This window comes from Panthera tigris, chromosome C1, assembly GCF_018350195.1.
Source record: "Panthera tigris isolate Pti1 chromosome C1, P.tigris_Pti1_mat1.1, whole genome shotgun sequence".
Lineage (NCBI taxonomy): Eukaryota > Metazoa > Chordata > Mammalia > Carnivora > Felidae > Panthera > Panthera tigris.
This window is the reverse complement of record NC_056667.1, coordinates 72,217,436-72,230,471: the sequence shown is the minus strand read 5'-3', so window position 1 is coordinate 72,230,471 and position 13,036 is coordinate 72,217,436. Positions and strand designations below refer to the sequence as shown.

At 36.6% G+C, this 13,036-nt stretch overlaps 1 pseudogene; it reads left to right on the top strand.

The window, feature by feature from the left end:
* Nucleotides 1-10,986: 10,986 nt before the first annotated feature.
* On the top strand, nucleotides 10,987-11,540 carry LOC122241216 (annotated as a pseudogene).
* The last annotated feature ends 1,496 nt before the right edge of the window (nucleotides 11,541-13,036 follow it).

The following is a 13,036-nucleotide window of genomic DNA, read 5'->3' as shown; positions in this document are numbered from 1 at the left end:
CATGTTGTCCCGCACTGTTTCTTTATAAAGAATGGGCATTTGGGCTCTCCTGTGAATTCAGTCTCTTTTGTGTTTAATTTTTTATTAGTGATTGTCTGGTGTTATCAGTGTAAACATTCTAAAGCCCCCTGAGTTTACTAAAAGATTACAGGAGAACAACTTGTCCCACCCCTTCCTATAGACAGCTCCCTTGGGATGATCAAAACAAGCACTCTTAATGCCAGGAAGCTTTAGGATAAGGTCTTTATTATTGTGACGACATGGAAGAGATACCAAGAGCTTGTTCCCGCTTTAATCCCCCACTCTATATGCCAAGGCAGGACACTCTCAAAGGGGACCGATGTAGTCAACAAGGAATCCAGTAATAGTAGCTCCTCTCAGACAATGGCTTGAGAGCTGTTTATTCAAAGGACACTCATGTCTCAAAAGATCATTCAGAGAGGCAAATTGTCTACTACATGGTCCAGCCTCTGGACAGAGGAGTCTCCCCGAGATGTTTTATCCTCTTCTCTGATCAGAAGTGCGATTCTGCTTTTCTCCAGTCTCCCTCAGTCCTAAGACTGCCATACGGTCTACAGGAGTTACTTGCCAATGACCCGACTGCTCGATAGTATTTTTCTTAAAATACCACGACACAGTAATTTCAGGACCTGGCCACATTTTTTGCCCAACAATTGCTAACAACATTAATGTTGCCTTTTTTTATCTTTTTTTTTTTTTTTTTTAATCATAGTACTTTTGCTAAAATGCATACTTACCCTTGTGGTCCTTTCTTCACCTCCTAAAGCAAAGGGAGCTTTAAGAAATGCTCACATGAAAGGAAACTAAGGTTCCTGAGTATTGTTCACTAGTATTGTTCCTGACTATGAGCTCACTAGACTGTGAGCTCTTATTCAGATTTTTATTCCAGCCACTAGACAATAGCTGGTGTATAGTAAATGCTCAGGCGATGTTTGTGGATAGACAGATGGATGTTGAAAGAGAAAAGTATTCATATTCCTGTTTTACATTTGAAAAAAGTGTAAGCATAGAAGGATTAACTACTGTGGCTGTGGTATAAAACTCTTCACTTTTAAAGTTGGCAGCTGAGCTCAACTCTTCTGATTCTGAAGTTAAAGTTCTACATACGGTGCTGTTTTCCTGTCACAAGCAATGGTGGCAGCAGCAGCACGGCTATTATTCACCGAGTGTTTGCTATGTGCCAGACAAAGCTCCCGGTGCCGAGCATGTACTAGCTCATTGAATCTTTACATTTAACACGTAGGTGCTATTGACTCCATTTATTTTTCAGGAAACCAAAACACAAAAAGGTTTCTTGCCCAAGATCACAGAGCTAGTAAGTGGCAGGCATCCAGAGTCTCTGCTCTTAACTATGACCATACTACCTTCATATACATGTCATAAATAAAAGTAAGGATTTCTTTTAACAATCATGCATTTACCTTATCTATGAATATTTTCTTTTTATTATACTTCTAATTTTTACCAAAGTAGTTTGGGCATATAACATTTAAAAATTAGTACCTGCAGGGGCGCCTGGGTGGCTCAGTCAAGTAAGCATCCAACTCTTGATTTCAGCTCAGGTCATGATCTCAGAGTTTGTGAGTTTGATCCCTGCATCAGGCTCTGTGCTGACAGTGCGGAGCCTGCTTGGGATCTTCTTTCTCCCCCTTCTGTCCCTCCCCGCTAATGCTCTTGCATGCTCTCTCTCTCGCTCTCTCAAAAATAAGTAAAAAAAAAAAAAAAAAAAAAAAAAAAGCACTTGCAATGTTTCAGATAGACTGTGGAAGAAAATGACTACCGTGGAGTCTCTGAGGCTGGTCCTAAGATGCGAGTGACAAAAGACAACAGGAAGCTTGCCAGACCCTAGAAGAACATTAGCAGTCTTTGTACTTAATGTTTCCATGTGATGCATTAAGTATAGACGTTGGGCTCTACTGGTGTGTGAACCAAACTCAGCATTAGGGAGGCCTGGAGTCAGTGCCCTGGTGTCCCTAAGCAGCACCTCTACTTCCAGCTTTCCACCATCCCACAAAGTCCTTGTCCCACAGTGCTGACAGCCTGGCAGGGTTTCCTCTTTATGCTTGATATTCAGGGACTCAAGACTTTCTTGAATGCTAAAAGTTGTTTTCTGTTATTTATGTGATTATTACCTCTCCACATGTTCCTTTCCTCCTCCTTGTTTTGTCTCCTGGATCTGATCTCCGCACAACTTGCCTTTTCCCTCGGGGTCTGTCACAGGGTTTCTTGTGAGGTATTTCCACCTGACTTTTCTGACCACTAATGTGGTTCTCAAGGGCAGTCATTCTCTTTCTGTTGGATATTGAATTTCTAATTAATAAATCATGTTTTTTAGTTCCTGAAAGTACTGGGTTTTGTTTTTTTGTTTTTTGTGCTGTAATTCCATTATATTTTCATTAAAATTCTCATCTGTTTCTTCCATTGGTTCTACTACAGAAGGAATCTCAAGTTTCTGTCCTGCTGGCCATCTTTCTTTCCAAACCCCATAAGTGAGTTTTAATTTTCCTCGCCTACTCATGGTGGTGGTTCCCTCAATACCTGCCAGCAGGCCACCATGCACATTTCTTGGGCAGTGGCAAACCAGGTGGTGAAAGGTGGATGGCTTCAGTTCTTATGGCCTGAGACCTGCTACCCTCTGCTGAAGGGCTGTGAAAAACCATTCTCCCAGATGTTTTCAGTCACGAGCATCAGTTCTCCTCAACTGCCAACATTGGAAGCACTTTGCTCCACAGAAGAGCCCACTTCAAGGTGTTCAGGGGTTAGCAAGTTGCACCAGACAACAAAGCGAAAGTTCCCTTTGGAGGGGAACCACCGGCGGTGTGTGCACCTAGAGTAATGTAAGGCAACTTGGAAGAATGAATTCGATCTGTATCTGCCGGCTTGAGATTTGTTCATAGTTTTTATTTTTATAAAATGTTTAACCTTAAGAGTGACAGAATTATGTATTTGGTATGATTCACTTTCCATAATCAAGCATCTCTATTTGTGAATGAGTTCACATATGTTGGTATGAGCATGGAGGAAGGTGTAGAGAAGCCTACGTGCCTTGGTAGGGATGGAGGAAATAGTAATAAGTTTTCACTATTCCAATGAGATTGAACTACTTTCAATTTTTGGCTAATCAAATAAAAAATTTTGAAGGTTGGAGGACAGGCATGCTAGGGAGTAGAAGAGTAGGACTGGTAGGAGGTTGAAGAGTAGGACTGGTCTGAGAATGAAATACTGGAATTGGATTTTCATAGGTGGAATAGTTTGGGACAAGGAAAAAGAGAGAAGTTTGCTTGAGGTGGAGTGGAGGTCACCGGAGCACAGGATGCTGTGTAACTGAGAAGGCATAGACGTTGAAGCCATCTAGAACGCGGAAGGGATTGGGGTGGAACTGAAGAGCAAGCATCCCGGTTAAATGTGGGCAGATGAGTAGGTCACTGTGATAAGGAGTGGATGTTTTAAGACTCTCCTGGTGGTTTTGGTTGCATTTAGAATAAAATCCAAAGTCCTCAACATGACCCTTAAGGTCTTGCATGTTCTGGCCCTCATGTCCATGGCCTCAAGGCTCTACCCACTTCCTCACCCTCTCCAGCACTCTCCTCCTCACCCTCTACGCCCAGTTGCACTTGGTTTCCTCAAGACCAACTTCACTCCTTTTTTTTCTTTTGAAATACTCTTTCTTCTACTTTGGCCTGACTAGATCCCCTTCATTTTCTCATATAGCTTCCTACTCTTTTCTTTCATAACTGGCAATTTTTTATTTGTTTGGTCATTTTGCATTTGTCTCACTGGATTTTAAAGGTGGTTAAATCTAAGTACATATTTGTACACTAAGTACATATTTGTTGGATGGATAGGTAGGTGGAGGGATGGTGATACTGCCATTACTTCTGAACTTCAAGGTAGGAGGAGGGGTATGGAAAGGTATGGATATTACAGAGTCCAGAAGAATGAATAGCATTCTCTCCTGCAGTCTGCAGGGGAAGCAGTTTCCTGGGTGAGGCGGCAGGTTTCCTTTCATGTGCAGGTGGAGTCTGAAGAGACTCAGGATGCAGACCTTGTTTATAATCACATGTGTGTCCCATAGGCTACAGTGGCGAATGGGAGGGAGTTGGGAGTAAGTCAGGGAGGTGGAATAGGTTGCTTCAGGTAGTTTGAAGAGGAATGTTTTTTTTTTTAATAAAAATTAATAAAAATCCCATATGTTGTCTTCTTTTCTTCTGATACTACTGAATTTGGATAGTTGCTTAAGTGCTAGGTATAACTTACTGTTTTTTATTTATTTAACATTACAACTGTTGTGGTGCTTTTCAATAACACTTCCACAAGAGAAGAAAATATTAAAAATAAATAAAAAATATTTTCCTTAAAATTCAAGATTTTCTTAAAATTGGAAAGTTCAGGCATATTAAAAAATTAGGTATCTTGCTTCTTTCTTTGGCATGGCTTGGGGTGGGGTTAGAGGGAAGAAGGACTGTTATAAGTGCTCCATATCGTTTGTTGTTATTAGAGTTAATATTGACAACACACTAAGCTTTAAACCAGAAAAATTAAAACTCTGATTAGCTGTCATACTTTATTTTATTTTATTTTTATTTTAGAGAGACAGCGTGTGCAAGCCAGGGAGAGGGGCAGAGGGAGAGAGAGTGAGTCTTACGCAGACTCCCAAGTTTAACGTGGAGCCTGGAGCAGGGTTAATCCCATGACCCTGGGATATGACTTGAGCTGAAACCAAGAGTGAGACGCTCAACTGACTGAGCCACCCAGGTGCCTCTTGCTGTCATATGTTATTTTAAATAAATATTTTAATTACAAACTGTGACCACTTTTTGCAAGGTTAAAGTCACTTTAAGCTTTATCACTTAAGCTTAAAGTCACTTAAAGCTTTATCACTTAAAAAAAATCCATTTTTTTAAAAGAACAGAATAGAAAGGGCATCTGAATCTAATATGGTAAGGCATATTAGAATGATAATTTCATTTGTGTAATTAATGGTAACTAAAACTTCTTGAATGTCACCTGAATACTATCTAAAACTTTTTTATATTTAAAATATTTTGTTTTATTTCTACAGATGAGCACAGTTAATTCTTTAAAACTTCATACATTTTCATTTCCATGCAAGAGCCTAACTTGAGTTTTAGTATTTTGAACTTGGCTTATTGAGAATTCTATTTTAGCCTTTCTGATAGTGTTCATAAAGTTAAAATAAGAGATAAGAATTTTAATTTTAAATGAGTTGACTTCTATTAAAACACCAAGCCTAACCCTTGAGAATATAGTAGACACAAAGATTTCTATACTTTTCTTTTTTTCTGCTCAACATATAAACAGGTCTTACAAATTAATAAAATACAAATGTCCATCAGATAAAATGGCCAAAGGATAAAAACAGACAAGTCATAAGAAATACCAATGGCCAACAAATATGTTTACAGGATGTTCAGATTTAGTCATAAAGAAATGTAAATGAAAACAAATCTTATCTTTCCCTACAGTAATTTTAAAGAGGTTATTCCTAGTTTTGAAAAGATGGGGTAAAATGAGAATTCTCACATCGTACTCATGGGACTTACTGTTCCGTTTATCTCTGGAGATACCATAATATATTAATTATTGCTCCACTGTTGGATAGTTATGTTGTTTGCATGTTTTCTTTGTTACAAACTCTTATGCAGTGAATTTCATCATGCATCTAATTCTTACTTTAGGATAAATGCCTAGATATGAATTATAGTATCAAATGCCATGAAAAATTTCCAAGTTCTTGAAACACAATTATTTATGCCATTTGCTACAGTAATTTGCAACTTAGGCATTTATTCTAAGGTAATAATTAGATGCTGGCGGGAACTATTTCTGTTGTGCCATTCTATTGCTTAGCCAATGCCTGGCACCTAGTAAGAACACTTAAATCTTGTCATTCGACATTCAAATGAACAGCAATGTTGTCAAGCCATCTTTCAATTTTAGTTAAAACTGTAAAGTGGGAATGTGAACATGCTCTGAAAATTACAAGGAGTTTTGAAATTGTAAATATTAATATTTGTTCATAATTTTAGAAGTGCTATACTTTTGTTTCTAATATTTAGTTGATGTCAGTTCAAGTAATACCTAAAGCTGTTTATTTTCCTACATGTCTATTTATTTGATATTCATTTGCATTACTTTTTTTTTTTTTTTTTAGTTTAAATAATCTCTACACCCAAGTGGGGCTTGAACTCACATCTCTGAGATTAAGAGTCACATGCTTTTCCAACTGAGCCAGCCAGGTGGCCCGATTTTAAATTTTTTTATCTTGTTAAAAGTCAAGTTAGGAGGCATCTGGGTGGCTCAGTCAGTTAAGCATCCAACTCTTGATTTTGGCTCAGGTCGTGATCTCATGGTTTGTGGCATCGACCTTGCATGGGGCTCTGCGCTAACAGTGTGAAACCAGGGTTTCCTTCTCTCCCTCTCTCTCTGACGAGGCCTCCCACACTCACACATGCATGCTCTCTCTCTGTCTCTCTCTGTCTCTCTCTCAAAATAAATAATAAACTTAAAAAAAAATGAGTAGATGTCACCCATTCTTTAAAAAAAAAAGTCAAGTTAGGTTGTAGTTAGTATACAATGAATTCTGGATACAAATCTTTGTTGGAGATAGACATATAAAATATTTTTGACTTCTTAGTGAGTTGTTTTTTTACTTTCTTCATTCTGAGTTTTTGTAGTGTTTATTTATTTTGAGAGAGAGGGAGAGAGAGGCGGGGGAGGGGCAGAGAGTGAGGGAGAGAGATAATCCCAAGCAGGCTCCATGCTCAGCATGGACCCCAAGGTGGGGCATTGATCTGAAACGTGAGATCCTGACCTGAGCTGAAATCAAGAATTGGATCCTTAACCAAGTGAGTCACCCAGCGCCCCCATCTTTACTATTTGAGAATATTGTATATCCTTTCCCTTACTTCGAATTTTTAGAAAAATCTCTCAGTAATGTTTTACAGTTTCAATTAAATGCCTTGCCTGTATTTTTTTAGGCCTAGGTATTTGATTTTTTGATCTTCCTATCCATAGTATTATTTTTTAAATTTTATTTTTATATATATGTTGTGACATAGCAACAGAGTTCATTTTTATATGCTTACCTTATATTCAGTTATATTGGTGAAATTTAATTCTAATAGTTTATATGTTCTTTTGGTTTTTTTTTTTTTGTATACAATCGTATCATTTACAAATAAAGACTCATATTTCTCCTTTCTAATCATATGCCTTTCTCTTGTCTTTCTTCCTTAGTACACTGGATAGGACTTCCTATACAATTTTAAATAGAGATAATGACAGCAGATACTATTTTTTTCTTTGAAATCTTAGGGAATAGCTTTCAATAATTCATTAAGTATGCTGTTTTCTGTGGGTTATTGTAGATAGATTATCAGATTAAGAAATGCCTTTCTATTCGTAGTTTGCTAAGGGTTTTAATTATGTGAATGAATATTGGATTTTATGAATTGCTATTTTAATATATTTTTCAAAATATATGATTTCCTCTTTTTGGTTAATAGTGTTAATTAGATTAATTGATTTCAAATATTAAACCATCTTTGCACTTCTGAAAAAAAACCCATTTGTTCTTCTTATATTATCTTTTTTGTATATTGCTGGATTAAACTAATTTGCTAATATTTTCTTCATGATTTTTACCTCTCTGTTCATGTGAGAGCTTGGTCTGTTATTTTATTTTTTTTTTCTTAAAAACATTCTTGTCAGTTTTAGTTATGGGGGCAGTGTCCTACGGCAGGCGGGCAATTTTCTCTATCTCCCTGAATAATATTAAATTTGTGAAGAGTAAAGGTATATAAAAATCTCCCATCATTATTGTATATTTTTCTATTCCTCATTTTAATTCTGTCAGTGTTTCCTGTATCTATTTTGACCTATGTTTGTTGCATACAGATTTAGAATTGGGATGTTTTCCTATGAGTTGACTCCTTTTATCATTATTAAATGTCTTTATCTCTAATAATGCTTCTTGCCTTAAAGTATGTTGTCTGATATTAGTATAGGTATGCCAGCTTTCATTGTTTAGTGTTTGCATAGACAGTTGACCCTTGAACAACATAAGCTTGAACTGCATGGGTCCACAGGTATTTTTTTTTTTTTTAATAAAGTACTGTAAATGTATTTTCTCTTCCTTATGATTTTCTTAATATTTTGTCTATTTTATTGTACAAATACATTATATTATACATAATACATATGACATACAAAATATGTGTTGACTATTTACATTATTGGTAAGGCTTTCAGTCAACAGTAGGCTATAGTTAAGATTTGGGGGAGTCAAAAATTATACATGAATTTTGGACTGTGCAGGGGGTCAGTGCCCCTAACCTGCATGTTATTCAAGGGTCAACTGTATATCTTTTTCCATCCTATTATTCCCAACCTTTCTATAGCTTTGTATAGCTTTGTTTGCTTGCAGCCTTTTCAGTTTGACAATCCTCATTTATATATTTTAGCCTCTTTATATTTAATTTTTAACATAATTAGATTTAGTAGTCTTTTTTCTTTTTCTATTCGATCCATTTTTTCCCTAATATTTCTATGACATTTTCTCTCTCCTTTTTTCAAGGTTTTATTTAGATTCTAGTTAGTTAACATACAGTGTAATACCAGTTTCAGTCGTACAATAATAGTTATTGAACACTTCCATACAACACCCAGTGTTCATCTCAACAAATGCATTCCTTAATCCCCATCACCTATTTCACCATTCCCCCACCCACTTCCTTCAATTTGTTGTCTATAGTTAAGAATCTATTCCTTGGTTTGCCTCCCTCTCTGTTTTTTTTCCCCTTTGCTCATTTGTTTTGTTTCTTAAATTTGATTTATGAGTGAAATTATATGGTATAACATAATTCTTCCTCTGACTAACTTCACTTAGCACTATACTCTCTAGTTCTATCCATGTCATTGCAAATGGCAAGATTTCTTTCTTTTTTATGGCTGAATAATATTCCATTGTATGTGTACATCACATCTTCTTTATCCATTCATCAACTGATGGACACTTGGGCTGCTTCCATATTTTGGCCATTGTAAATAATGCTACTGTAAACATAGGGGTGTGTGTTTCCCTTTGAATTAGTGTTTTCCTATTCTTTGGGTAAATCCAGTAATGGAATTACTGTATCATATAGTAATTCTATTTTTAATTTTTTGAGAAACCTCCATACTGTTTTCCAGAGTGGCTGCACCAGTTTGCATTCCCACCAATGGTGCAAGAGGGTTCCCCTTTCTCTACATTTTCGCCAACACCTGTTGTTTCTTGTGTTGTTGATTTTAGCCATTCTGACAGGTGTGAGGTGATATCTCATTGTAGTTTTGATTTGTATTTCCCTGATGATCAGTGATGTTGAGCATCCTTTCATGTGTCTGTTGGTCATCTATATTTCTTCATTGAAGAAATGTCTGTTAATGTCTTCTGCACTTTCTTAATTGGATTATTTGGGTTTTCTTGGTGTTGAGTTGTAGAACTTACTTATATATTTTGGGGGCTTAGCCTTTATTGGGTAGGTCATTTGCAAGTATCTTCTCCCATTTAGTAGGTTATCTTTTAGTTTTATTGATTGTTTCCTTTGCTGTGCAGAAGCTTTTAATTTTGGTGTAGTCCCAATAGTTTATTTTTGCTTTTGTTTGTCTTGATTCAAAAGACATATCTAGAGAGATGTTGTTACAGCTGGTGTCAGAGAAATTATTGCCTGTGCTGACTTCTAGGAGTTTCATGGCTTCAGGTCTCAGATTTATGTCCTTAATCCATTTTGAGTTTATTTTTGTGTATACTATAAGAAAGTGGTCCAGTTTCATTCTTTTTCATGTAGCTGTCCAATTTTCCCAGTACTATTTGTTGAAGAGACTATCTTTTTCCAATTGGACATTTTTTCCTGCTTTGTTGAAGATTAATTGACCATGTACTTGTGGGCTCCTTTCTGAGTTTTCTATTCTGTTCCATTGACCTATAGGTCTATTTTTGTGCCAGTACCATACTGTTTTGATCACTACAGATTTCTTTGTGATATAACTTGAAGTCTGGAATTGTGATGCTTTCAGCTTTGCTTTTCTTTTTCAAGATTGCTTTGGCTATTCAGTGTCTTTTGTGGTGCCATACAAATTTGAGGATTGTTTGCTATAGCTATGTGAAAAAAACTTTTGGTATTTTGATAGGGGTTGCATTAAATGTGTATGTTGCTTGGGGTGCCTGGATGGCTCAGTCGGTTGGGCGTCTGACTTTGGCTCAGGTCATGATCTCACAGTTTGTGAGTTTGAGCCCTGCATTGGGCTCTGTGCTGACAGCTCAGAGCCTGGAGCCTGCTTCAGATTCTGTGTCTCCCTCTCTGTCTTCCCCTCCCTGACTCATACTCTGTCTTTCTCTCTCTCTCTCTCTCCAAAATAAATAAATTAAAACAAAAAATTAACAAAATGTGTATGTTGCTTTGGGTAGTTTTGACATTAACAATGTTTGTTCTTCCATTCCATGACCATGGAATGTCTCTCCATTTCTTCATGTCATTTTTAATTTTTTTCATCAGTGTATCATAGTTTTCAGAATACAGATCTTTCACCTCTGGTTAGTTTTATTCCTAGGTATATTATTGTTTTTGATACAATTGTAAATGGGATTGAGTCCTTAATTGCTCTTTCTGCTGCTTCATTATTGGTGTGTAGAAATGCAAACAGATTTCTGTATATTGATTTTATATCCTGTGACTTACTGAATTCATGCATCAGTTCAAACAATTTTTTGATGGAGTCTTTCAGATTTTCTGTATAGAGTATGATGTCATCTGAAAACAGTGAAAGTCTCATTTTTTCCTTGCCATTTTGGATGCCTTTTATTTCTTTTTGTTTTCTGATATGCTGCAGCTAGGACTTCCAGTACTATGTTAAAAAATAGTAGTGAGAGCTCTTTCGTTAAGCAGCCTGAGGTGATCTCTGAAAATGGTTCGCTATTCACTTGACCCAGAAAACTGACAAAATCATGCAAATCAAGAGGTTCAAATCTTTGTGTTCACTTTAAGAACACATGGGAAACTGCCCAGGCCATCAAGGGTATGCATATCCAAAAAGCCACCAAGTATCTGAAAATGTCACTTCGCAGAAGCAATGTGTGCCATTCTGATGCTACAATGGTGGAGTTGGTAGGTGTGCCCAGGCCAAACAGTGGGGCAGGACACAGGGTCCGTGGCCCAAAAAGAAGTGCTGAATATTTACTGCACATGTTTAAAAATGGAGAGAGTAATGCTGAACTTAAGGGTTTAGATGTAGATTCTCCGGTCATTGAGCACATCCAGGTGAACAAAGCCCCAAAAATGCGGCGTAGAACCTACAGGGCTCAAGGTCAGATTAACCCATACATGAGTTCTCCCTGCCACATTGAGATGATCTTAACTGAAAAAGAGCAGATTGTTCCTAAACCAGAAGAGGAGGTTGCACAGAAGAAAAAGATATCCCAGAAGAAACTGAAGAAACAAAAACTGATGGCCCGGGAGTAAATTCTGCATAAAATACATGCAAATAAAAGTAAAAACAGAAAACAAAACAAAACAAAAAAATAGTGGTGAGAGTGGACATCCCTGTCTTGTTCCTGACCATAAAAGAACAGGTCTCAGTTTTTCCCCATTGAGTATGATATTAGCTGTGGGTTTTTCAAAGTGACCTTTATTATGTTGAGGTAGTTCCTTCTAAACCTACTTTGTTAAGGGTTTTTATCATGATTGGATGTTGTACTTTGCCAAGTGCTTTTTCTGCATAACAGAAAATGATTATCAATTGAGATAATCATATGGTTCTTATTCTTTATTGATGTGATATATCACATTGATTGATTTGTGAATATTGAACCACATTTGCAACACAGGAATAAATCCCACTTGATTGCGGTGAATGATTTTTTAAAATATATTGTTGCATTTGGTTAGGTAGTATTTTATTGAGAATTTTTGCATCTATGTTTATCAGGGATATTGGTCTATAGTTCTCTTTTTTAGTGGAGTTTTTATCTGGTTTTCATATCAGGGTAATGCTGGCCTCACAGAATGAGTTTGAAAGTTCTCCTTCCTCTTCTAGTTTTTGGAATAGTTTGGTATGGGGTGGGACACCTGGGGGGCTCAGTCGGTTAAGCATCCGACCCTCGACTTTGGCTTATGTCATGGTCTCATGGTTAGTGAGATCAAGCCCCACATCAGGCTCTGTACTGACAGTGTGGAGCCTGCTTGGGATTCTCTCTCTCCCTCTCTCTCTCTCTCTCTGCCTCCCTGCCCCCCAACATGCTCGCATGCTCTCTCTTTCTCTCTCTCTCTCTCTCTCAATAGAAAGAAAGAAAGAAAGAAAGAAAGAAAGAAAGAAAGAAAGAAAGAAAGAATAGGTATTAACTCTTTAAATGTTTGGTAGGATTCACCCGTGAAGCCATCTGGCCCTGGACTTTTGTCTGTTGGGAGTTTTTTGATTATTAATTCAATTCCTTTGCTGGTTATTGGTCTGTTCGAGTTTTCTATTTCTTCCTGTTTCACTTTTGGTAGTTTATATGTTTCTAGGAATTTATCCATTTCTTCCAGGTTGTCTAATTTGTTCACATATAGTTTTTCATCATATTCTCTTACAATTTTATCTCTTTGGTTTTGGTTGTTTGTGTTTCTATGGTTTCAGTTCTCTGTTCTCTTTTATTTCGGATTTTATTTGAGTCTTTTTCTTTCTTTTTTTTTTTCTTTCTTTCTTTCTTTCTTTCTTTCTTTCTTTCTTTCTTTCTGTTTTTATGAGTTTAGGTAGAGGTTTATCAACTTTATTATTTTTTATTTAAAGAGCCAGCTTCTGGTTCATTGATCTGGTCTATTGTTTGGATTTATTTTTAGTTTCTTTATCATTTATTTCTGCTCTAATCTTTACTATATCCTTCCTTGTGTTGGCTTTAGTCTTCATTTGTTGTTTTTTTTTTTTTTTTTATAGTTTCTTTAGTTGTAAGGTTAGGTTGTTTATTTGAGATTTTTCTTGT